The sequence below is a fragment of the Bacillus rossius genome, chromosome 1 (assembly GCF_032445375.1).
Source record: "Bacillus rossius redtenbacheri isolate Brsri chromosome 1, Brsri_v3, whole genome shotgun sequence".
NCBI lineage: Eukaryota > Metazoa > Arthropoda > Insecta > Phasmatodea > Bacillidae > Bacillus > Bacillus rossius.
Window position 1 is genome coordinate 310,498,579 of NC_086330.1, and position 27,347 is coordinate 310,525,925.

The window sequence follows — 27,347 nt, forward strand, 5'->3', positions numbered from 1 at the left end:
TGTGAAAAGTCTTACTTTATTTCAATAAGTAAGAATTTACCAGCATACTGATTATTTTAATTTGTAATCTGTTTCCCTCAAGGAAATCATATTTAAATTAGACTCGGAGAAGAAGAACATGTAAAATATTTACGCAAACATTAAAATATCTGCTTCCATGCAGCTTTTAAATACAAATATGCAAACATGAATTGTTGGAAGAAAAATTGTTACATATTATTACTTTAACTGTTGAATCCACAACGATGAGATGGTTAATTTTTTATACAACATATATCTCAAACTATATGTACTTATAGATATTATATATGATTACAGTATGTCGTGAAGAAAACATGGTGGTCACATTCCCCAACATAAACAAAATGGTTGAGGATTTTGTGGATTTTTTGGATTTTTAAAGTTTATTGGTATTTGCTGTATTTTTTTTAAAAGATTTGTGGATATTTAAAAATTTGTGTTTTTTTTTCTAAAAAGTTTATAACAACACTTGTAAGGAATAGAAACTCCACCTTACATGCATACATACACTGGTGTACTTTAAGAACCAACACCAGAAAGAAAGATGGGGAGCTCCATCAGATGAAATCAAGATGACGGTCTCCAGCAGACAAAATAACAATGGCGGGGCCAATGTAACTAAAAGTGCAACTCACAGGAGTGGAGTATTCGATGATAATGTCATCGTAACGAAAAGTGTAACGCACAAGGTAGGGGAGCTCGATTCCAAGATAATGGTAAAATTTAATTAATTTTTTATTATATATATAAATTTGATTAATTTTTCCGTATTTTTGGACAATAATGTCGTATTTTCAGGATGGCGGGTGTGATCTTATAATAAAAAATGGCCGAATGTTATAGAATAAAACAAAATGGCGGAATGTTATAGAAAATAAATTGCGTAATTCTAGATGGCCTTCGGGTTTAAAAACAAAGGTCATCCAAGATGGCTGTCAGAAATGACATAACACAAGATGGCCGCCGGGAGTGACATAATCCAAGATGGCCATCGTGGCTCCCTGGCTCCCGAGCCTTAAGACGGTGTCCCGATACCTATAAAACCTACCTACTAACCTATACCACATCCTCAGATTTCTCGCTCGTATCCACCTTTGGAAAATGCGACTGGTTGGTACCCATGAAGATTAAGATAACTGATTTGTTGCAATTTTTTTCAGATTATGAAGAGATTTAAACTACTATGTAAAATACGTCATATTTCCGTAGGTAATAAATTCTACGAGTTTCTCTGAGTAGAATTAAAAGAACACTAATAACTCCGTCGGATTTAGATTTACGCCCCCTCCTCCAACCACAGTGTTTTTCAGCGAAGCCAATGCTACTCGACATCGCGGTAAAACTTGTTACATTATTTATTTGGACGTGAGCCGGTGAGCTCTGAAATATTCAGGAGCTTTTAAAGGATATTTTGTCGTGGTGCAGCGGAAATGATGTTAATGGATGCCGCGCATCGAGCCGGTTCGCACCGCACCGCACAGTTCGTGAGTAAGGGGGGGGGGGGGGGTTTCCAGGCACTCTGGGGCCTCTTCACTGCTGGCTTAGCCACTCTCAGGGAACACACGTACTATTCTAGCTACGTGCGAGCCTAGTTCGGGCTGACCCCCGACACTGCGACTCGTCACGGTGCCTGTCAAATTCCAAACAAATAAAATGTGTAACTGTGCTTATTATTACATTTTTGTCCATTGTAATATTTCCAGAAATTGGAAAAAAATTAAGTTCACAATACATTTCTAGTTGTTTTGATGCTGAAATGTTTGGAACAGATTTTGAATTTTATTTCTGAGGCATTGGCTTTGAAGAATATTTATTTGCAGCGTTTTAATACATGACTAGCGTCTTAAACGGTCGCGTGGTTCACACGAGCCTTAATTCGTCTCAGAACATTAATCAGAAAAATATAGTCAGTAACTGATCTTTTTTATCTTAACTTCAATTCAAGGTTTAAAAAAAATTCTAATAAATTTACTTTTTGAATTAATATAAAAATGTGTCGAGTAAAAAATTAGAAATTTAATGAGTTTGATGGAGTTTTTATTGAGCATTTAATACGACACTGATAATCTCTTAGATACTTGAAGAAAAAATAAATTTTTTAAAATTCGTTTATAGAAAAACTAATGTTCCATTAGTTTTTAAGTAGTTTTACCACAAATTATATTCATGCATCATTATGAACAGTTAAAGACTTGCTAAGGTTCTGGTACACACATCGTGTTAGTTTTTTTTCTTGTAATTTCTATTTACTTAGAGATTTTTTCATTCCTTAGAATTTTATTTTCCATCGCATATTTTGCCACCAGATATTTATCTAGTGTTATCTAATAGCTGTAATAATTCACGCAAGTTTTTCAGTTATAATCACTTGCATGACCTTTTACAGCTCAAAATAACATGTAGTGAATATTTGATGATAATATTTGTGACCTAACAACAAATTTAAAAGAGCTATCGGGAAAATGTTCGGAGAAAAATCTCTTGGTTATAAGAAATGACAAAAAATTAAATAACTAACACTTTGTGTAACATCAAGTCGTTAACAAAATAAATTTTATGAGGCTTCTCAACTGTTTTTCATGTGTTTGTGTTTTCATTCTGATTCTTATGGATTTCGTCAGGAGTAAGTTGGGGGTACGAGGGCATTTCATACCTCCCCATGTTCGACAAGTGCCAAAACACTATCTAGGCCACGTCCCCTACCCTAACCTACCCCAACCTCCTATCCCCTGTGGTTACCCAATAAGTTTGGGGATAATATCCTTTCACTCCCTTTTCCTATGCTTAAGTATGGTAGATCCCTTCCACCCTCACCATTGCCCTCCACCACTTCCCCCACCCGTCCCTTCCCCTGTACAGTCATATCTAGGAATTCCATCCCTTTAAAACGTTTTGACTAGGGCATCATCTTGGGGCTCTTGTCCAATGAGGAGCTATTTCATCCCCCCCCCCCCCCCGGGATGTGGTTGGAGCAGTGCTCTTAGTGGCTAGAGTGGTAGGATTTTAGAAATCTATAAGTCGCATGAGGGGTGAAAACCGAATACTTTGCGAGAATTACAACCATCCCCACAAATCTCTCCCTCCTACACCATAGTTACAAAATATGCTGCTAGGTGATGCTAGTGTCTATTACAGAAATCGGCTATCTTGGATAAGATAACTGAATGTTCCAAATCACATTACAAGACAGTGTCACTGTCAATGCAATTTTTTTTTTTTTTTTTTTTTTTTTAGGTTTGGTGAATCAATGTTATGTGAGATGCAGTCAGTGATCACGAGGTTAAAAAACAAGCGGGCTAGCCATTCACCCAAATTAACAATTGCTAAAAAATAAGGAAATGAAAAATTTCTACAAATATAGATAGGGAATGATTGATATTTTTTAATGTATTTTAGACCCCTGGAATGCAATTTTGAATAAAGGGGGTATGTTGGCTGTTATAAATGATATTCTGTCATATTCTCTATTTGTGGTCTGCTATATATATTACAATTTTAAACATGATGGCATGCTAAAATAAATGCATGTTACAAGTATGCCACAAAACGTGGTACTGCTTTTTGCCCTCAGCTCGCGTCATGCATTACGTCTTACGAGTTCTCCCTCCCCTTCCGCGGTGGAGCAGTGTTTTGAATGACTGGAGGGGTGGGAGCAAAGAGGATAGCATTGCAGAAACCCCCAAGTCACAGAAAATGTAAAAATAGAGGCATAAGAGTGAAACAGGAGTTTTTTTTTGCAAAGCTTCTAAACTGAACTATTATAAGTACGTTATCTCTCTCTTCCTTTCTCTCTTCTTCTGCTCCTTTTTCTATTTTTACAAGTTACTTTGGAAATAAGTATATATTTAAAATATTTTGCAATAAAAAACATGAATTTCCATGTAAATTAAAAAAAAAAAAAACATTTTAAAGTCTCTAAATGTACGTACTTCTGTATACTCCACATTCGTTTTCAAAGCACACAAAAATTAATCAAATATTTTAAATCAATATAGCCACAAAGTAATATTTTTCAGTTAATGTATGTAGAATGCTGACAGTGCAACATTTTTAAAAACAGTCAACACTGAGAATAATATAACTAATAATGTATTTATTGTAAAATAATTTAAATAATATTTTAAATATTCGGAAAATAAAATATTCACATACAAGCAAAAACACCTGATTTTTCTGCGTCCACGCACAAATCATTTGAGTATTGCTGGTTCTACGTTTACAATTTAAGTGTTAAACATTAAAAAATAATAACAGTGAATTCTCACTTTGATATCAAAATGCGTGGTTAGCCAAGCTATTCGCCTTAACAGAAACACACTAAGATAGAACGTGTGCAAAGCTTCATCTTATAAATTTAGATATATCTTAAATATGCACCCAAAATAACAATTATATTATAACCCGAACTAGAACTTTAATGAAATAATTTCCCATCTAGAAAATACAGTTGAAAACAATGTATTTCTGTTTTAAAAAAAATTATGTAAAAAAATATAAAATCATACGTAATGCAAATATATAACAAAAATTAACAGTATAAATAAATAACACAAAAATTAAATGATAATAATTTAATTAAATGTCTTCCAGCTATTTGATGTAACTAGCCTGTCGAAAGGAATAATATTAACATACAAGCCGAAAAAAATATGGTGTACAAACGAATAGGCAAGCAGCTAGGACAAAAGCAGTCCAAAAGGCTGAATAACCAACTAGAGAAGGAACAGCAACAGCTAGAGCAAAAATAGTTCACAAGGCTGAAGAACCAACCGGAGACAAAACAGCAACAGTTAGGATAAAAGCAGTCCACAAGGCCGAAGAACCAACCGCAGACGGATCAGCAACAGCTAGGACAGAAGCAGTCCACAAGGCTGAAGAAACAACCGAGATGGAACAGCAACAGCTAGGACAGAAGCAGTCCAAAAGGCCGAAGAAACAATAGAGTTGGAGCAGCAACAGCTAGACAGAAGCAGTCTAAAAGGTCGAAGAACCAACCGCAGACGGAGCAGCAACATCTAGGACAGAAGCAGTCCACAAGGCCGAAGAAACAATAGAGATGAAGCAGCAACACCTAGGACAGAAGCAGTCCAAAAGGCCGAAGAAACAATAGAGTTGGAGCAGCAACAGCTAGACAGAAGCAGTCTAAAAGGTCGAAGAACCAACCGCAGACGGAGCAGCAACAGCTAGGACAGAAGCAGTCCACAAGGCTGAAGAAACAACCGAGATGGAACAGCAACAGCTAGAGCAGAAGCAGTCCACAAGAGTAGTATAGAATAGTATGTCCGGGCACTGGGTTTTAGGTGAGGTGCCGAGGTGCCGACCGCCATCTTGGATTGTGACTTCATGGCGGCCATCTTGGATGACCTTGAACTTTGACCGATACATTTGACCTTCAAAATTTGCCAACATTTGCCCAAAATTCCTCCGAATTGGCCAAAATGCCCATTTTTTTGGAAAAAAAAAACCAAAAAATCTCAAAAAATTTGAAAAGTAAAAAATTCTCTTTTTGAGAGAAAAATTTCCGTTTTGGGGGAAAATTTCCCGTTTTTAGTCCATAAAAATACCAGCGGTCAGAAATGTCCATAAATAGGCTTAAGCATCCATGTCTACAACCTCCGATAAGCCTCTGGTGTCATCATGGATAATGACGTCACCGTTGCAATGTCCGTTACGGCCGCCATCTTGCAAATTTATGTTTTATTCGGATTTTAATGAAAATTTTTTTAAATTGATAAATAAAAAATAATCAAAATTTGATTTAAAATCATTAAAAAACACTGTTGCACATATCGTGATGTCCACCATCTTAATTCTAAAAAATTCATGTTTTGTTATGCCCGCCATCTTGAATGACTATGACGACATCGTTACACTTTACATTACATCCACCATATTGGATTATATAATGATGCAGTTTTCGTTACACCCACCATCTTGAAAAACTGCAACTTTATGCTAGAAATTTGGAAAAAAATTTAAAAAATATATATATTAATCAAATTTTATAAAATAATATTTAAAAAATGCACTAACACCTTGCAGTCCTCGGTTCAAAACTGGTAAGACCAAAAATAAAAAAACGTCTACAGATCCTTCCTCCACGGTAGCTGAAGGCAGACTAACCTCCCACCACCACCTATACCAAGGTATATTGTCACGTGCACCTAGCCGGTGCCACCGCCATTTCTGTCACGATCCACTTTCAGAGGGGGGAGAGAATCGTAGCTCTTTACATAGAAACAACTCGCTTGGCATCAACTAGTCTTAACTTCATAAAATACTTTACTGTACCTAGGATCATAGGTTCGTCATCCCGTACAGGATGTCTGGTGAGAGCTGAACTAAGGAGATTTTGCAAAATAACATAATACTTAATTAAAATTATTTTATTCTTAAAGTCAAATACTCAACATCATTTTAAAGAACATTTAAATAGCGGGATTACAATTTAAAACAATAATCTCTTTACTTCCTTAACGATTGAACGACCTTACAAGAGAGAGAATGAGAGAACTTCACTAAACACTTCCCTAGTCCTTCCGAATACCTCAAATCATAATTAATACTTAAAATTAAAACAAAGATAAGTCCATACTCACATTTTCCGAAAAGCCTTTCTTGATCGATTACTTTAAAAAAATAACGTAGGGGCCTCTCCTGCCCTTGAAATCCCGAACGAACATTACATTTTAAAAACTATGACGCGTGACCCCTGACGAGGGCCATAGCCTCCGCCCGAAAGCTTGACGACTACATTATGACCTAACTTAAACTACATCACGAACGAACTAACTAAACAACTCGTGGCCACAGGTGAGACGCATAGCCTCCGCCTGAGTGAGCCTGAATTCCTACATCACGAACGAACTAACAACTCGTGACCACAGGTGAGACGCATAGCCTCCGCCTGAGTGAGCCTGAATTCCTACATCACGAACGAACTAACAACTCGTGACCACAGGTGAGACGCATAGCCTCCGCCTGAGTGAGCCTGAATTCCTACATCACGAACGAACTAACAACTCGTGGCCACAGGTGAGACGCATAGCCTCCGCCTGAGTGAGCCCCGAGTCACCACTCACTTGCGCTTAAATTCGCGCGCCCTGCCGCGCCTACCATAACAAAAGCTCGTTATTGAAGTCAAATTTACTAAACAACTAACTAGAACATCTGGGAAGACTACCCCCCCTCTACCCCGATGTGCAGGCCACACCGCGCGGCTTGTTACGACAGCGCGCCCCAGTAACTGCGGCCCGTGGCTGCGCCAGCGCGCGGCCAAACAAACAAACAAAATTCTGCAAGCCCGCAGCGCGCCGCGCCGGCCCCGTGCCCCAATTACATGGTCACGCCACTTGCGCTGACGAGTGAACAGAGCAGCCAGCCCAGAGTCCCGTCAGTAAAGTCCCTAAATTTGATTTCAACAACCCTGCAAAATTTCAACCCGCGACATAACCCTCCCCTCACAGAGCTCGAGCCCCATCGAGCTACCTCAAAATTACAAATTGTCTTTTTCCATTAAACCATAACTATAAATTCCTCATTTCACAAAAATAATAATTTTCTTAGTTCCTTGCTGTCTGAACATACATCTAGATTCTGCATAAGATTTATTTTAAAACAACAAGTATTCATAAAATTAAATGTAAAACTTTTATCTGGTTTGTTCTCACAGGAACCTTCAGAGGCTCGAGTTCTCAATTCTAAAAAAATTGTTCTGTTAGTGAAGCTCTCTTTACAAATTAAATTACTGTTCTTAGTTTCTCAGTATTCGTTAAACAATGTGCAAATTCTTGATAATTATTATTATTATTTTTTTTTCGGTTTCCGTTTATTACCATACTTCTTTCGTTCTTCAAAAAAAATTAAGTGTCCTTACAGTGTTTCAATTAATTAAACTCTTATCTCGTGAAGGTTGGTGCAACTCCTCGAAGTCAGTGTTGTCGAGAAGAGTAGCTCCCTGGGCTGGCCATCAGCAAACACCACTCAACTCCAACAGCTACTGGACTGGCTTCCAGGGCAGCTCACAACTTCTCCCCACATCTGCTTCGGAGTTGTGCCATCCTCATCACGAACAGATTACAATTCTGAAACATCATCAACAGGCATTACCATCACGCCTGACAAATACAAAACTAACTACTAAACTGCAATCGATGGGCAAGGATGCAAACACACAAAAAAATAAAATTAATTAATTCAACTGCTAACATAAATTATCCCACCCTTAGCATAATCTAATCAGGCAAATAATTTGATAGGAAAAACTTAAGGAAGGGAAACATGACCTCCAATGATTTTCCCTACCTCTTGAGTCTTGATCTTCTCTATACAGCAAATAGTCCCCACGAAGTAACTGGGTTGAAGGTCAGTTCACATGACCCACCCATAACCTCTTCTACTCTTCTTTTCTTCTGGGGGCAACCACAATGCCCACCAATCTCTCTCCATGGTGCCGAACCAGCTATCCCATGAGAGTAAACAACGTAGTCAATAGGAGCGCAGAGGGGAAACACCAATCTCTGGCTTGTCGAGTCATAAAACTGCTTTATCTTCTTCTTCTTCTGAGTAAAAATATCTGACTAACCTTGCTTCTATTCTTCCAAACAGTAAAAGTTCATCAGGTATCTTCATGAAAGAAACATTCTAACTAATAATTCTTCATTTTTCTTCTTCTTTATTTCTGTTAGTTGTAATAGAAGGCCATGTTAGGGAGGTTATAGGGAAAAAGAGTGGCCAATTCCCACCCCATCACCCACCTAGATCATGACTAATTAACTTTTAAACTTTCTATTTGAAACAAATAAAAAAAAACATTTTTTTTTATTCAAACTTTTAAACTATAATTACTTTTACTTCATAACCTCAAAAGCTAATCAATAATTCTAAATGAAATTGTGATTTACTGCATCCTTGTTCCATCCGATCTGTTTGTTTATAACCTTTCTTGTAAAGTATAAAATTTTCAAACATTACTAATTCAAAAAAAAATTAAATTCTGGTGTCCTTTGAGTTACAATTAACTTTACTATTTCTTAGCTTGAAATAATTTAAGTTTTCAGAACTATTTCATTGTCTAATTCACAACACTTAAAAATCAACTCAAAACAACAAATCATCAAAATCAATAAGATCATCTGACCTACCTATCAGTACTGTGAACTTGAACTGTTCGTACACATTTATAATAAGCTATTGTATTTAAATTCCAACCTAAATAAGGTTTTAAAAAAAACTACTAATCCCTCTGTAAATTAAGAAAATTAACTTTAAAAATTAAACTTAAGGTATTAGTTCTTTTTGACAGCTACCACAACTCACTAGTTCCATTACATTACTATAACCTAAAAAGTTCTGTAAATAATGTTTATAACAAAAAAAAACTCCAGTTACTGTCTTCCATAAAAAAAAATAAAACTTTACATGACCTTATTAATCTCCACTTGTAAGTCCATGGCTGCCAGCTTTCTCTTCTCTTGAATCTTCAGTCTTGGCTCTTGTTTCAGTGATCTTGTATCTTGTCTCTCGAACTCTTGTCATCTTGTAAACTGGACTGCTGCTCAGCTCATCTTAAGGAATCTGTAACAGTTTCAAAAATACATGTTAATTTAAATTACATAATTCCTGTTCTTTGGTCCTAAAAAAAAATTGTATTATTAGTACACATTACCCTGAAACAACATTATTATTCATTGTTTATTACTTAAAAAAATGCTTTACCATAAAATCCTTTTTTGTTCTTTTCATTAGGCCTATTTATTTTCCTTCTTCTTAATTAAATTCTGCTTCAAATGTTAATCCTAACTTAAGACCTACCATCTATTTATTATTCATTACCTACATTATTTATGTTACCCTAAAATTCCCATAAGTTTCTAATACTTCCTATCAAAGACATTCTCTCTAAAAAAAAATTTACTTGTGACTCTTAACTTAACAAACTTAAAAAAAACTTTTACACTAGACTTAACTTATTATTCATTCTTAGTTACTAAATTTCTATATGTAAACTTTAGTACTTACAAACAAAAACTGCCTATTTCTCTCTACCTCTTAATCTCTTTCAATTATTACAATAATAATGTTACCTTGCATCTTTAAACTTTCTTCTTTTCAATTAAATTAGACATCTCATAACAATAAAAATTCTGCCTATACTCTTCTTATGGGTGTACAAACCAACAACAAAATTTCAAATTCTCAAGTTTCCTTATATTTAAATTATGCAATGCACATAACCTCTGTGGTGCCTGTACCCTTTTAGGCCTACCACCTTCTTCTCATCATGACAACTACTATTCCTCGGGGTCTGTATTCACTGTTCCAAATCAAATATCTCAAATAAATTAAAAACAAATTTATTATTTTAAGAAAACAAAAATTTACATTGAATTTACTATGGAGCCTGGAAATCTTAATGTCTCACAGCAGCTAACATGACTAAATCCCATGGAACCCCAGGTTTACCTAACCTGTGCCCAAAAATTTAAGCATACCAGGCTTTCCCTGCACTGGTTTTACAGCATCACACACTATTTAGGGCCCCTGATCTGCCATCAGTCCCAAGGAGTTTTCCCACAACCCCTCTCTACACAAGCGCCTACCGCATTCCTCTCAATTGGCTATCGGTTTTACGGCATTCTTTTGGGATCCGACCATCAAGTTAGGGCTAATCGAACACTAAACCTCCATACTTCCAAACTAATGTAAATCAATTAAATTTTCTCTGTAAATTCTAAAAATCAAAAAAAATTATTCCAACATGCCAAAGAAACTTCCAAAAAAAATTCATAATCTTATCTTCAAACCATTAAAATAAAAATAAATAGATTACTCTGTTTTCTCCTTAATAACTGTAAACTGTCAACAAATATCATGTCGTAAATTTTAACTATGCTTACTGACTCTTAATCATAAAATCTCATTTGTCCTAATTAATAAACAACCGATTTCCTTAAAATCTCACTGTATCTCTCACACTCAAACTTCACTGGCTGAATATCTCAATAAATTCAAAAACAATTATCTAAACTCTTAAAGAAACTCCTCCCCAATTATTCAAATTACTTCACCTTATTTTATTTCATTACTTAAAACACCTTACTCAAAAAAAATTAATTAATTATCTAGCTATCTTCCATTATTATTTATTTACCGAAAAAAACTTTCTCCTAAATTAATTTAGTAAAATTCAATTTCACATTAGGCAAGTACACTAACTCTCTACAGCAATGTTTCTCATTTCCCTCCTTCCTAACTGAATCCAATCTTACTTAACCTCCAGGGAATTTACCTCACAAAATAACCAAAAATTTCACTGTAGTGCCTATCTGCTATAGGCCCACTACACAGGGGGCTCTAACCCCACCAACAAACTTCATTGAAATGGTACCCTATCCCATACAGGATAGCCACTTCGGTACTACCATGGGGAACTCCTGCCCCAAACTACTCACAACTCTCAGGATTCTCCTGACCCTTAATTCCGTAGTCAGCCCATCTCCTATGGTCTGCGCTACAATTCCCTTTCTTCCCAGGGACACAACGCCTCACCTTAGGGTCCCTCGCCCTAATGAAAACATTAATTTTGTCTCTCTGTTCTTTTGGAGTAAATTCCCTCTACACACAAAATCTAGCCTTCCCAGTTTTCTCAATGCTTATCGATTTTATAGTGTACCTCCTTAATAATGTTTACAAATCCCAAAAAAATATTTTTAAAACCGAGGTAGAATTTAACTAACAAAAACATAAACAACTTACAACGAAACACTTCTAGCCTATACATCATACACTTCTTAAATTAAATTACTTACATACTGAAAGTTCCTCTTCTCCTAAAACACACTTAAATTTAAATTTATTTAACCAATAGTCTATTTTCTTATCGCTAAGTTACCGTACAGCTGATCAAAACAAGGTCACGGCCTGTCCACGTCTCCGTATGAGCCCGTGACGTCACCGAATTCCATCAGGTGCGCCAACCCTCGCTTGCGGTTCCTCCGTTCTCCGCTAGGTCTCAGCACCTCCCCGTCACGTGTTCACTCTGCCACGTCCACTGACGTGTCGTTCTGAAACAACTCTCAACATTTTTCTAATTAAAACAAAACATCACTATAAATTCTATAACTCTCTTTTACATAAACTCTCGTTTTCTCTTTAATTCCTTTCTAACGTTTATCCTTCCCTCGACTGATTTAATTCGTACGTCTCGTCTCCTACGCGCACGAAAACAAAACAAACTTCTCTTGAAAATAATTCCTATTTACGAAAAAAACTTTATTTTAAATTTTAACTCTCTTAACCTACAATCTTAAAATTAATTTCAATTAAATTAAACCACTTGCATTATCTCTATTAATCATTTAAATTATAACGTATTCTCCTCACGTAAAAATCCCTGATAAACTCAACGACTTAAAACAACTTATCACTATAAACTTTATCCTTACAAGTATACTCAAATAAACATCTGTTACGTCAAAAAAAAAATCTCAAAGACTTCCTCCACTATAGACTAAAATTCCGTAATCCTCTCCTCAAGTAAACTCTTAATAACCTGCTATCAGAAGCTGAAACTAACTTAATAATAAACATAAAAATCTACCTCTCTCTCTCTCCAGAAATAGAACCTATCCGGCGAACTCTACCATTTCTGTCACGTGCACCTAGCCGGTGCCACCGCCATTTCTGTCACGATCCACTTTCAGAGGGGGGAGAGAATCGTAGCTCTTTACATAGAAACAACTCGCTTGGCATCAACTAGTCTTAACTTCATAAAATACTTTACTGTACCTAGGATCATAGGTTCGTCATCCCGTACAGGATGTCTGGTGAGAGCTGAACTAAGGAGATTTTGCAAAATAACATAATACTTAATTAAAATTATTTTATTCTTAAAGTCAAATACTCAACATCATTTTAAAGAACATTTAAATAGCGGGATTACAATTTAAAACAATAATCTCTTTACTTCCTTAACGATTGAACGACCTTACAAGAGAGAGAATGAGAGAACTTCACTAAACACTTCCCTAGTCCTTCCGAATACCTCAAATCATAATTAATACTTAAAATTAAAACAAAGATAAGTCCATACTCACATTTTCCGAAAAGCCTTTCTTGATCGATTACTTTAAAAAAATAACGTAGGGGCCTCTCCTGCCCTTGAAATCCCGAACGAACATTACATTTTAAAAACTATGACGCGTGACCCCTGACGAGGGCCATAGCCTCCGCCCGAAAGCTTGACGACTACATTATGACCTAACTTAAACTACATCACGAACGAACTAACTAAACAACTCGTGGCCACAGGTGAGACGCATAGCCTCCGCCTGAGTGAGCCTGAATTCCTACATCACGAACGAACTAACAACTCGTGACCACAGGTGAGACGCATAGCCTCCGCCTGAGTGAGCCTGAATTCCTACATCACGAACGAACTAACAACTCGTGACCACAGGTGAGACGCATAGCCTCCGCCTGAGTGAGCCTGAATTCCTACATCACGAACGAACTAACAACTCGTGGCCACAGGTGAGACGCATAGCCTCCGCCTGAGTGAGCCCCGAGTCACCACTCACTTGCGCTTAAATTCGCGCGCCCTGCCGCGCCTACCATAACAAAAGCTCGTTATTGAAGTCAAATTTACTAAACAACTAACTAGAACATCTGGGAAGACTACCCCCCCTCTACCCCGATGTGCAGGCCACACCGCGCGGCTTGTTACGACAGCGCGCCCCAGTAACTGCGGCCCGTGGCTGCGCCAGCGCGCGGCCAAACAAACAAACAAAATTCTGCAAGCCCGCAGCGCGCCGCGCCGGCCCCGTGCCCCAATTACATGGTCACGCCACTTGCGCTGACGAGTGAACAGAGCAGCCAGCCCAGAGTCCCGTCAGTAAAGTCCCTAAATTTGATTTCAACAACCCTGCAAAATTTCAACCCGCGACAATATACCGTCAGCTGGTATGACATCATGTCCACCATCTTGTCTTCTCTGCTGAAAGCCACCATCTTGTTTTCGTCTGCTGGAGTGCGCATTAAGTCATGTTAGTTTAATTCTTACCCGCTAGAGTGCAGTAATCATTCATTGTTATTACTGTGACACCAGCCATCTTGTCATTTGGGCGCTATCTTTGAATTGTGTAATTATTTAGCTAGATATTTTAAAAAATTCACTAACAAATTTGCAATCAATTTAAAGATTGATTCGATTAGTTACTGTCCTTGGTTCGATACTCGATAGATGCAATAATGTTTAATTTTATGTAAAAAATAATAACTTCAATAAATCATGTTTAAAATTCTTAAAGAGGCATAAAATCCTCTACTACCATCATCCTATAAGCCATCAGGACCACAATCTTGGAAATTCGTAATAATTAACCTAGAAATTAAGTAAAAAGTTCAAAATTCATTAAATAAATTTGAAATCAATATACTGATTAATTAGATCGACTTAAGTCCTTGATAAGATCCTGGATAATGCAAAAAAAAAGTAAATATAACAACAATTTAAATTAATAGTGACAGGCTCGAGAAATAAAAATCCACAAGTTCTTTCAAAAAAGAAATTTTATTACTAAATTTCTTTTCTACTACGGGATCACCTGCGAAGGTTAGCAATCTTACTAACATTTAGGTCCGAATAGGCGTGAAATGACTAATTCTTAGCTCCAATCGGTTTATACTAGACAGAGACCAGCCAGAACCTTTACTGACATAGTCCTCCTCTTCTTGACAGAGTTTCTGGACACCGTGTTTAACAGTTTGCTTCACATCGTTAGAACTGTAAATTACTGCAGCCAATGTCTTGAATGCACACTTATTCACTTTTTAATCGAACGGATACGGCTTTAGATATATACAATCCAACCACAAGTTATATTTTAATGGACTGTTTGTTGCTACATCATCAGTAATCTGATTGATTATGTCCTGTCTGATATCATCAAGAAAAGTACAAATGTCCTTCGACTCACTTAACGTATTTAGATAATAGTAGTCTTTCAATGTTCCACCAAATGCAGACTGTGCCAAATAGAAGCCATTATTATTTACCTGTAATTCACCGAACACAGTCTTGGGTTTAGTTTTATGTCCAGACGTCATAGCAATCGGTTACTGCACATCTGTTTTTTTGCTTGTACGCTCACGAACCACCAATCTAAACCGAGGAGTCGAACTTTCTACATGTAGTTCAATAGTAGGCACACGTACTTCACCTTTACAGTTTTTCGCATGTCGGTGCAAATTATCAATTCGAGTAAACCATTTATGGCACTCATCACAGCGAAACTTCATGCGAGAAGGATTCTTCGTACATTTACTCCTCTCATGTCTCCGTACATCATGTGCAAATGCAAACTTCATATCATAGTAGCCACAAGGATGCCTAGTTGAAGACGAACCCGAACCAAATGTCGATGTAACTGTGGGTGTACCATTTCCAGGCATACTCTTATGCATATCAATCATTCGCAGTTGCACCGAAACCTTTACTTTCTGCCGCACTGCAGGGCCTTTGCATGTCTCCAAGTGATGCTTCAAATTAGCATTTCTTGTAAATTGCTTGCGACACTTAATACAGCCAAACATTTTACGATAAAGTTTCTTAGCACATTCTCTCTTCTCGTGTCAACGAGCATTGCTGATGTTTGAAAAAATCTTGTCTCAGTAACGACATCGATGTTCGTTAGTTGTTGACGATTCGCCATCCATTAAAGTCTCCATCGAGGGCGAAACAGCGTTCGTCGAGCTTTCCTGTGCAGCCAGCACTACCGGCATTAAAGTCTCTTCTGCTGGTCATATCACGACTGTTGTAGTCTTCTCCAGTGTTGAAGTCGCCATTGCCAATGGGATCTGCTCCACCATCGTCGTCGCTGACGTCATGGTTCCCCTAGTCAATGGTACAACCTCCATCTAGTTTTACGTTAAAGACGGTTAAGATGCCATCGAGTTCTCAAGAACAGGTAATTTACACGACTTTTGCACCAGATGAAACAAACTAGGTGATCCTTACACCGTTGACGACACTAACAATCCGAGCGACCAGCTGTCTAGATCTCGCTTATATACATGCACCCGATGTAATAATACGCTAGACAAATCAAGAACCATTTACAAATACTCGAGTCAAAACAACATTTAAAAAAGAAGCACACAAAAATAAGGTAACTCTATTGACGCGCAATACATGCATCGTACACGCAATGTACGCAATGTACGCAATGTACACACAGTACACACAGTAAACGGTACGAAGCCACAATGTTCACGCAATTGACGCGCAATACACGCATTGTATACGCAATGTATGCAATGTATGCAATGTACGCAATGTACGCACAGTACACACAGTACACACAGTAAACGGTACGAAGCCGCAATGTTCACGCAATCGACGCGCAATACACGCATTGTACACGCAATGAACGCAATGACCACACAACGTTCACGCAGTTCAAGCATTCAATGAAAAGGAAGCATATTCGGAAGCATAATCATAGAAAATGACGCAAAATCGGATGCACAAATATAGAAAAGTACGCGCAATCGGAAGCACAATCACCGAAAAGGAAGCACAATCGGAAGCACAATTATCGAAAAGGAAGCACATTTGGTAGCACAATCACAAAAAGGAACCACAATTGGAAGCATATTCAACAAAACGGAAGCTCATCTAACTAAAAGGACACACATTTTTACGAACATTCAACTCAGTAGGTTGCGTTCGTTAATTTTACGTTAGGATACAATGTCTCCAACAGTCATTTGATTCATCTGTCTTTGACGCCAACAATCAATGACGTCAAAAGTATTTGACTCCAAATAGTATTAGGCCTAGCGCTATTTGACTACAAGATTAGGAGGCTACGTAGTTGCGAGACTACAGGACTACATGTCTACATGAGTACTTTACTACAAACCTACAAGTCTACAAGGCTCCAATTGCTGCATCTGTCTTCGGCGGAATTTTCTCTTTGACTCCAACTGTTCCAGCAGCATTATGTTATAAAATTACAAGACTACTTGGTTACGTAGCTACAAGTCTGCGTGACTCTTAGGCATCATGACTACGTGACTACGAGCCATGAGGTTACGAGACTACACGTTTACGAGGTTACAAGGTTACGAGACTGTGAGGCTACAGGACTACGAAGCTTCCAGGACACGAGGCTACGTGGCTACGAGACTACTTGGCTCTAACTGACTACAATAGCACCATTCAGTGGTGAGAGTTAATTTATCTCATGCAAAATAACCCGTTTAAAGTTGTGTCGTTTCTTGTCAACAGATGACACCACATGATGCTTACAGGTAAATATTATTTAGCTAGATTATGTGGGATGCAGGATTCTCACTAACGATCGCAAAAGAAGGATGGTTTCGCTAAGCACCAAGGAGAAGGATGTTATTCTTGCTTATTTGTGATTCTCAGATGTCTCAGAGCTTATTATTATATATGACTGAGTAATGGTATTTTCGTTTGAATTCCACCTGATGAAAATATTACAAGTGGTGATTTAGTAGCAGAAATTCAATTAATTAAATTTATCTCTGAATAAAATGACATGACTCATTAAGTAAAAAATCCTTCATGCATAGATCGGTTTCTCAGAAGCAACCAGGAGCACACGGGGAAAACCATGAAAATATTGACAAGAATAATCGTGAGTACACGGAGAAAACCATCCAAATATTGACAAGAATAATCGGGAGCACACGGAGGAAACTGACACACACATTTCATTGATATCAAAAAATCACAAAAATGTTAAATAACAATAAAAAATAATAATAAATAAAACCAAAAAAATTAAAAATTACAATCAGCTTCTGTCAACTTGTGAACTTCTCATTTGAAGAACAAGGTTAGAGTTCTAGCACAAGCCAGAATTTTTTTGTAATTTGTAATTTTTTTTGGTTTTATTTTATGCATACCTTCAAACCAAGCGAAGAGCAATCAAGCGTTACTAACACTTAATGCAGTGATACTGACTGTAACACAACCTCCAGGTATTACCACGTGCATTTGAAATAAGGAATACGCACAGTTTTATCCTACTATTCATTTTCATTATATATACATTGTTTATTATTGATAAAAACTATTTTCAAATCTAAATATTTGCAAATAAGTACTTTTCACCATAAAAAAAATTGATATGACATTCCCAGTGGAACGCAGCACTGTACCGTCGCCCAGAGAGACAGTACTCAAGCACATCTGCCAGTCTTGTCAGACAGCCATGGCACGAGTGGTAACACATAAAGCACACATGCTAAAAAAAAACTGTATACAAAACATATTTAGGTTGTTTCTTCTTTATAAAATCAAGGAAAATTGAGAAATCAAGATTAGTTAGATTCGAATAATGTTTTTAGCTATGATCATTAGGTTATTCTTGTAAACATAAATGTGTGTTTAGTAATAGAATTATTTAATAACATTAATTATATATTTTTTAAATTACATTTATAATATAATTTATTTAGCTACAAGTCTTACGTTTGACTAGTGATTTTACAAAAGAAAAGCAATATGTAGGATAAGTACATTTAGGCCTAAATATTTAACTTAAAAAAAATTACGAGTGCCCATTAAACTATAAATTTATTTTTATTTCGTGCCAGTTAGTGTTTATTCATGTACCTATTCGTGTGATAGTGTCCGGTGTCGGTCAGCGAGACCTCTCCGCTAGCAAGTTGTTCCTGGCGTCCCGCATAGCTCTCGACCGCCAGCCGAGTGGAGGCAATGTGCCTCGCAGGCACGGGTGTGCCCAAACCGCTGGCAGAGTGTTCGTGTCTTCGTTCGCACTGGGTTGTTTCTGGAAGCTCGCCTGGCTCTCGGTCGCCAGCTCTTACGCCCTTCCCCATCGCGGTGAAACGACGTATCTCCTTTTCCGAAGCCCAAGGGGGCCCAGGACGGCAAGGGCGTATGCCTAATAGCGCTGGGGTTAACAAACAAAAGGAATGTAATCTAGGTTTATCCTAGTGGTCCACATGTAGTCGATAATGATCAAGCAAACCCAATTTTCTCCTTGAACTACAATAATATTGATTTTCTTTAAACGATACAGTTAATCTTTTTTTATTTATTTAATAAAAAAATAGCAAAGAAATTTTATCATATTTTTTTAAAAATTTAAGCATAGCTCATTTACGTATTTTATTTGTGAATACATTTTCTCTTATTTAAAATAAAATGTTAATATTTTTAGTACAAATTAAATGTGTGTGTAGACCAATATTCGGACAAAACCATTATCTCATCGCGGTGACTGCAAAAGTAATTTATATCTTAGTGTAAAGTTCGTTCTTTCAACATCGCTTCTTTGTGTGTAACCTAGCTAGTTAAAATATAGTCTATTGATAATAGTTTTAGAGATAAAATAAGTGGGTTTGCAGGTGTGTGATGTAAAGTAGCCCCGCATCCAATGACGGGCAATTAGTTGCGGGTGCATTAAGCACTTCAAAGAAGCAGATCAAGTTGCCGTGTTTCTCGGTCAACTTTGATCGCTGCGAAGTGGCGGCTCAAAGCAGGCTCGGCGCTGCGGCTCTAATTGAATGGGGCCGGGTTTTGTTCGGCGGCCGGCGAGTGTTGACGCCGCCCACATCAAAGCCGCGCCTAATGTAATGGAGATCGCGGGCCGCATGAAAACTGTCGCGCGGCCGGATCAGCTCCTCGCAATTAACTGGTGCCCCCTACCTCTCCCCCCACTCAACACGCTCTAACATCGCGTGTCTGGTCAGCGAGCTGCTGTCATCGACCGAACTGCCAACTGCATGTTATGTCAGCAGACCTCTTTTCAACCTTTCCTTCAGGGGCGTCTCATCTGAATAAGTATTCGAGGGACGAGGAAAATTACACCCAAGATACACAAGAATGCTTAGAAGAAGTCAGTCCAACATCTCCCACCTGGCTGATTTTTTAATGACTGTCAACATAAAAGACAGATTAATTCTAAGTTAAGACTAAAGGTATTTAGTAAAATGTAATGAATTAAATATTTACAAATTTACCTCTTACATAATTGATCTTCATTTAACATAATTTTTACATCATTTATGAGATTGTCTCATTTGTACAGCCGAGTCTTTCGTTATTATTCATTGGTAACACTGCATTACAATCAAGTGACCTTACACATACGCAACTTTATTTTTGTGTTTTTTTTTTCTTTTTGTAGTTGTTAGGGTACGCCAGAAACCAAATTGTGTAATTTTACTGAAAATGTGTGTGTGCAGCAGAGTTTTTGTCGATTTAAGTGTAACTATACACTTACATTGGTTGATATATATTTACGTATATGTCAAAGAAAAGCTACATATTGCAGTCCTTACTGTGGTACAACTTTCATAAAATGTTAAACAGGGCGTACACTCTTTAAAAACCTCATTCGGGGCAGGTAAGCAGAGTTTGTGAAATAAAGTTAGAGGTGAATAGTTTTAAGCCTCGCCTTGTGTAATCCGAAGCCTAGTGTAAGGCCCTACGTGTGCGTCAGTTATCGCGGGTGTGCCGGAATCGAAACAAACAACTCTGACTTCATCAGACCGGCCGGTATAAGTAGGCGCCGCTCTGGAGGTGAGATTCGACTCGTGGAAGCTGTGACGAGCAGACGTGTCCTGAGTATCTGCTCCAGAGGAAGAATAGCTGATGCTGTGGCCCAGCACTTTTTTTTTTAGCGCTGCCTAGCCCTCAGGCGACCACGAACATTCCTGAGCGCACTTGTGTGCACAGGGAAAATATGTTCGACTGATCAGACAGACGATACATCGACCAACTCACCGGCTTACGCCCGAAGTGCAGCACCTCTCAGCCTAGCCACAACCCTGGAGTTACTTGGCTTCTTGGTTGTAGCCGCGTCGAAGGAGAAATATCACCGACGTTTTGGTCGACGTTGCAGTCGCCATCATTAGGGAGCAGTTACCTACACGAGTAGGTAACTGCTCCCTGATGATCAAGCTGTGCACATTCCTTATTTCAAATGCACATGATAATACATACTTTTCACGGTGTTGATACTTCCATTGGTTTCAGTCTTCCTTAAACCGTCAGCAACCTTAAATTTATGTTCTTTTGTCGAGATCAGGAGAGCTATTAACTTAATCACGTTCATGACAAAGAAGATTATTTATATCACTTCAGAATAGTAACTCCATCGTTGTCCTGCATCTTGTAAGTGGGCTTGGCTTTACAAGTTCCGCCGTGTCTTTTTAAGCTATCAGTTCGTGTAAACAATCTACTACGCCGATCGCAGCTTAACATCTTGCGTAGAAGGTTTTTAACAATATAATTTTTCTCGTGACGTCCAGCATTCTTTCTCAAGACAATCTCTTTGCTGCAATATCTACAACGGTGTCCTTTTAATACAGCTGCATGCAACGAATCGGGATCCATATTAGCTTCTGCGACTAATACCAGACGAATACTGAGAGTTTTACTAGAACATTTACTTAGACATTTAATATTTCGTCAGCTAGAATTAAATTTCCATTTTGAAAGACTCATGGCCAAGTAGTTCCTAATTCTTCCAACAGATGACGTCACATGTTGTGTAGAGATAAACTATATTAATATTTTTATTTGGGATGCGGGATGCTGTCTCAACGGTCCCAAGAAAAGGAGGGCTTTGCTAGACATCGAGAAGAAAGTTCGTCTGGCTTGTTAGTGTTTCCCCGTTGTTTTAAGGCATAGATTCGACTCAGTAATGTACACTATTTCTTTTGAATTTCACATGAGAAATATATTGTAAGTGCTGATTTGATAACAGGAATTCATTAATTAAACGGCATTCTGAATACAGTTGCATGCATTATCTCGAAAAAAAAAAAATTGGGATTTTTTTCTCAAGAATAACCGGAAGCACACGGAGAAAACAAAAAAAAAGCCACATCAGAAATGACCAGAAGCACTTGGAGAAAACCAACACACACGTATTGCTAAATCAAGATCAGTGAAAAACAAAAAAAAAAATTTAAAATATAAAAAAGTACTAAACAGCTTCTGCCAGCTTATGAACTTCTCCTTTGTTCAGCAAGGATATAGTTCTAGCACAAGCCATTATTGTTTTACCTGCTTGTGTATACATCTGAAAAATAAAATCATTATTATTATTTGCATTTAAAACAATTATTGTTTTATTTCTCTAAATCTGGTTTCTAACTAAAACCGAGTTCTCTCGACTGTGTCCAGTGTGTCCAGTGTGTGTCCTTTTTGTCGAATATGCTTCAAAATGTGCTGTCTTTTTTAATGTTGTTTTGACTCGCGTATTAATGTAAAATGTTCGTGTTATGGCTCGCATATTATTACAGCGAGTATATAAGCGAGTTCCAGATTACAGGACCCTCAGTTCTCTTATGACCACGGACATTGCGGATCGACTCTCTTCAGTAAGTTTCGTGAGATTTGATTGCTGTTCCAATGTCGACTTTTATGGACGGTTTACCATCGATGGTGCAAACGGTGAAGGTAGCGTCGACAACGGTGACGCAGTTCCCGTTGGTATCGTCGAAGACAACTACGCATAACTCGATTGAATGTTTATCGTCGTCACCAACAACATTAGAGGAGACTTCAACAGGTGTGGTTCCACCAGCTGAAGATACTTTAAATCCTGCAGTAATGGCTACACAGAAAACCTTGATGAATGACGTTTCGCCGTCGAAGGAGACTTCAGTGGCTGCATCACCACTAGCATCAATGATATTCACTAAAGGTGCATATGCGTCTTCCCAACATAGGTGTCTTTACTGTGACAAGATTTTCTCGAACAACTGTAATTCTCGTCGACACGTGAAGAGTGAATGTGCTAATAATCCGTGTCGTACAAAATTTAACTGCGAGAAATGCCGAGTTTGAGACGATAATTTAAAAAAGACATGTCTTGAGCTGCAAACAAAGTGCTTCCCCCGTCAAACGGCCGAGACTGTAATCGCAAAAGACCCGTGTTGGTGCATTACTGAGTAAGGATACATCAAGGAATACAGGCAATATATATCCCTGTAACTTCTGTGAAAATACATTTTGGTTCTCTTGAAATGCACGAAGACATGTAAAAATAAATGTACGAAGAACCCATTACGCTTGGTGTTTCGCTATGATGAGTGTCATGCGTGGTTTACTCGTATTGACAATTTGAGATGACATGCGAAAAACTGCGCCCGTTCGCCTACTGCTGACCAGCTAGTGTTGAGTTCTTCCCCACAAGTTAAGGTTGAGACTCGTACGCGCAATGGCTCTAGCAGTAAAATGGATCTGCAGCAAGAAACTTCGATATAGACCCAACGTTCAACACAACCTACGACTATTCTCGATGCATTAAATGTAGCTCACTCGGCACGAGACGGAGCGTGCGCGTTGCATGCAATCGGCGAGCTATCGATATCGATATTGTACTATGCGAGCGCACTATACAGTAATCGACTTAACCAAATATGAATGCGCTGCAGATAAAGACTATAAGATTGAAAAGTCTTTGTATTTCTGTAAACTAAATAATTAACTGGTAATATCCTAACAAATAATGGTTTTTAACATTAAACTACATCGTTTTTAACGGGAAAGAAGTTTATTGGCAACATCTTAATCTTTGAAAAAATAAACAAATAAAGAATTAAAAATAACTTGTATTTTATTGGCGGGAACGAAACAATTGACCGTATTGGACGGGAAAGCGTTGTAATGGTAATTACCGCATTGTCTAGGTGAGATTCTCATAAAACCAATCCTTAAAATCAGAATTTATTTATTCTTGATATTTCCGTCATCGCATAGATAACTCAACGTTCATCTGATCTGTATGAAATTTTTCACGCTTGACCTTTGATGCCATGCCTGTTCTGACGTACCTGATATAATAGCTGCATAAAGGCTAATATGCTATAAATTTATTTAATAGCTTGAAAGGAACTCGCTAGGAAGAATCGTAAATAGGCCATCGTATAGTAAATATTGGTAAAGAAACTTAATACCAAAACAACTGCAAGAAATTAAGGTTAAAATACATTATAACCAAAAATTATTTTGCTATGCAGAAGCAAAACGAAAGGGTTAGAGGTCGTTCTGATGTTGACTTCAAGTATTAAAATGGCAAAGATTGTATACCCCAACTCCCTTACTTCTTAACTCCATGTTTAAAACACGAGAGAGGTCACGGTTCAGGTGAGATTTCGGTAATATCAACACTTAAAGCATAAATTAGGGTGGCGCGCGAGTAATATCGGATGATTACCAGTAAGTACTTTCAGTCAGTTCCTCTTTTCTATGGTCCGACTAATAATGGCAATGTGCGAGTCAAGAGAGAGAGATAGAGAGAGCGAGAGAAAGAAGGAGAGGCAGAGAGTGACGGAGCGATATAGAGATGGATAGAGATAGAGAGTATGATAGAGAAGTACAGAGTGTTAGAGATATAGATATAGTTATATAGATATACAGAGAGGTGTATACATATAAAGAGCAATATAAGTATATCTACATAGAGGATGTAGATATATAAATAAATAAAACTAAAGGATTTTATATATAGAGAGAGAGATAGGGAGATTGAGAGATAAGGAGTGATATGGAGAGATGAATATAAGTACATATTAAAATATATTTAGAGTAACAGCTGTATAGAGGATTGCTTCCCCTTTTGTTTTGTAACCCAGCCCTCTTAGCCTAAGCCCTACCGGCCTGGGGCCCCCCACGGGCGTGGATACGGATACGCCGTATACACGAAACGGGAGAGGTGTTAGAGATCCAGCTATGTCCAGAGGCTGAGGCTACCCATCCCAGCTTAGGGACCACCTTCACCCCCTGCCTCACTCAGCTAACCAGACAATTGGCTGCGTCCTAAGCTCTTAGACGTTATCAGCATTGCTGGCGCCTACCCCGTTCTCCCACGTCACACTGGGACCCCTCAATTACCCACTGAACCCGTGAGTAGTATATAATAGGGCATCCGAGATCAGGATTCAGGATGTGGAGCCGGGAGCCGGTCAGCCATATTGGATTTGTGACGCCACGGGCGGCAAAAATTCCTCAAAATTCCTCAAAAATGACTCAAAATGACTCAAAAATTCCCGTTTTGAGGAAAAATTTCCCGTTTTATTCCGTAAAAATCCCAGCGGCTAGAAAAGTCCTGATAGAGGCTTAAGCATCCTCAACTCAAGCGTCAGTAGAGCCTCTATCAGGACTTGACCTTGACCTCGACGACCATTTTGGATCCGCCATCTTGGATCCACCATTTTGGATGACGTCATTATGTTTTCTCGAACATTCCGGAGTTGTGTTTTCCGCCATTTAGAATTATGACGTCACCGTTGCAATTTACGTTACGGCCGCCATCTTTAAATTTATTATTCGATTTTAATGAAAAAAATTTAAAATTATAAAAAAAATTCAATTAATAAAAATTCAATAAATTCTTTATAAAAAAACATATATTTACGACACGGAGCTCGGAGTCCTCGGTTCGAACTTGGTGAGGGCAAAAAAATAAAAACGGCGACCGATCCTTCCCCCGCGGTGACTGCAGGCATACTAACTCCCACCACTTTTTTTCAAAGCATATATATCGTCAGCTGGTATGACGTCATGTCCGCCATCTTGTCTTCGTCCGCTGGAGATCACCATCTTTTTTCGTCCACTAGAGTGTGCTGATACCATGTTAGTATAATTATCTGGTCATTACACCTTTGACCTTGACCTTGAACTTTGACCTTGACCTTGAAATTTGACCTTTACCTTAAAATTTGACCTTGAACTATGACCTTGACCTTGAAATTTGACCCTGACCTTGAAATTTGACCTTGACCTTGAAATTAGACATTGACCTTGAAATTTGACTTTGTCCTTGTCGACCATCATGGATCCGACATTTTATGTTCAGTACATGGTACCAGGAGCTACAACCTGCTGAAGTACGCCATCTTGTGTGTGTGTACTTGTATTATAGAGTACATTTCCATCTGGATAATTTTATTCTAACCCGCTACAGTGCAGTAACCATTTATTACGAAGGTGCCCACCGCCATCTTGAAATTCGGCCGCCATCTTGAAATCATGTAATAATGTAGCTAGAATAGCGGGAAAAATTCCAAAATTCATTAAATAAATCACTCATTATATTACATATCGATTCGATCTGCTCCATTCCTTGGTTATATCCTCGATAGATGCAATAATGTTTAATTTTATGAAAAAAAAAATAACAATTCCAATAAACCATGTTCAACATTCTTAAAGAGACTTTAAATCCTCTACTACCATCATCCTATCAGACATCAAGACCACCATATTGGAAATTCGTAATTGTAATGCTAGAGATTTGGGAAAAAGTTCAAAATTCATTAAATAAATTTGTAATCTATATACCGATTGATTAGATCGACTAAGATCCTTGGTTCGATCCCTGGCCGATACAAAACAACTTTAATATTAAAAAAGTACCAGAAAACTGTAAGGTTCGAGAAATAAAACACCACAAAATCTTTTACAAACATAATATTTATTACACAATTTCTATCCTACTACAGAATCACTTGCGAAAACCAGCAATCTTATAAACATTTAGTCCTGCATAGACGTGCAGCGACTACTTTTTAGCTCCAACAGCTCCAAATGCTCCAAATGGATCCAACAGCTCTAAATGGCTCCAAATTCTCCAAACGGCCTCAAAATGGCTCCAACAGCTCCAACAGCTCCAAATGCTCCAACTGCATTTTCTTTCAACAGCTCCAATGATATTGGGCTACAATGCTACGAGTCTAAGAGACTACGAGGCTACAAGGTTACGAGTCTAAAAGGATCTAGCTGGTTCCGAGTTATACATGGCAGCGAGACTGAATGACTAAAAGAGCGCATGGCTACGAAACTACATGTCTATGAAGCTACAAAGATACAAGTCTACTCGGCTCCAACACGCAATGTACGCAATGTACGCGCAATACATGCAATTTACACGCAATAAATGTAATGATTACACAGTACACACAGGAAACGGAACGTACACACAGTACACACAGGAAACGGAACGTACACACAGTACACACAGGATACGGAACGTACACACAGTACACACAGGAAACGGAACGTACACAAAGTACACACAGGAAACGGAACGTACACACAGTACACAAAGGAAACGGAACGTGCACACACAGTACACACAGGAAACGGAACGTACACACAGTACACACAGGAAACCGAACGTACACACAGTACACACAGAAACGGAACGTACACGCAGTACACACAGGAAACGGAACGTACACACAGTACACACAGGAAACGGAACGTACACACAGTACACACAGGAAACGGAACGTACACACACATACAG